Below are 1,058 nucleotides of genomic sequence, written 5' to 3'. Positions count from 1 at the left end.
TTTTTTTAGTTAACTTCTTCTTGGACCCAGGATCTGTCTGATATGGCGGAGGGGAAGCGGAACTGTCGACCCAGCCCAGTGTTTGGACACTAAACGTAGGTTTCACTAAACGTAGCTTTTTAGGTTGGACAGTGTTTAATCTAATCTATTATTCATAAAAATCTGAATTAATATTCTTAAACTGCGCGAAAAACGAACGGTGATTAGACGTTTTCTGCAACCTCAAATTACTATTTGCAAATGGGTTCCGTCCATGAATGCTGACGGCTCTGTTGCATGACGGGAAATGTAGTCTACATTTGATTGCACTGCACTGAAGTGGAATACACTAAAAAACTACATTTCCCCACACTGATCTGATTCGAACTTGGCCAAATGATTTCATTCTACGATTCACCGGTATGCCAAAGTGTTTCAGTCCTATGAGAGCCAGGCGTTTAGATAAACATAAATACTTAATTTATATATTATAGATAGTAAGATGCAAGCTATTTAAACAAGGAATAAAAGTAACAACATAAAAAAAAACTTTATTCTAAGGCAAAATGTAAAGAGATCCAAGCCCTCTGCTGGCACCAACTGGAAAATACATTTAATATTATTCCCTATTGTTACATTCATGGTCGTCTCCATAGGAAAGGCACATTTACAAAAAGGTAATTGATTTCCACTGAACAGGCTGTAATAACCGGACATTTGATTTAGGATGCATTGTAGAAGTAGACTATTTTTTTCTCATCTCTTGGGTGCATCGTGGGCAGTACCTGTAAATGGAGAACACAATACTTTAAAACTGTAATATTAAGTACATGGAGAAGTCAGTCAGTATGTGAAGTGTGCTAATAAAATAAATATGAAGCATAGAATTTGGCTCACCATTTTCCTTTTGGTTTGGTTGTTAGGCCAACACAAGCAAAGTGAAACCATTCTATTGGACACTGTTAAAAGAGAAGAAACCTTGCTTTTCATTCTTTTACATATAAACGTTTTTTCCCTTATTTTATTATGTAGACGGTAGGGATGCACCGATATGAACATTTTGGCCGATACCGATAACC

General features: G+C 36.6%; 1 long non-coding RNA gene across 1 annotated transcript; it reads right to left on the bottom strand.

The window, feature by feature from the left end:
• Positions 1-570: 570 nt before the first annotated feature.
• On the bottom strand, positions 571-947 carry LOC107682708 (uncharacterized). Its single transcript, XR_001633568.1, has 2 exons — positions 877-947; positions 571-764 (listed from the first exon to the last, which is right to left on the bottom strand). It is a non-coding gene; the product is annotated as an uncharacterized LOC107682708 (long non-coding RNA).
• Between the last annotated feature and the right edge of the window lie 111 nt (positions 948-1,058).

The sequence above is a fragment of the Sinocyclocheilus anshuiensis genome, unplaced genomic scaffold (assembly GCF_001515605.1).
Source record: "Sinocyclocheilus anshuiensis isolate Anshui unplaced genomic scaffold, SAMN03320099.WGS_v1.1 C32509712, whole genome shotgun sequence".
NCBI lineage: Eukaryota > Metazoa > Chordata > Actinopteri > Cypriniformes > Cyprinidae > Sinocyclocheilus > Sinocyclocheilus anshuiensis.
This window is presented reverse-complemented; position numbering and strand designations above follow the sequence as displayed.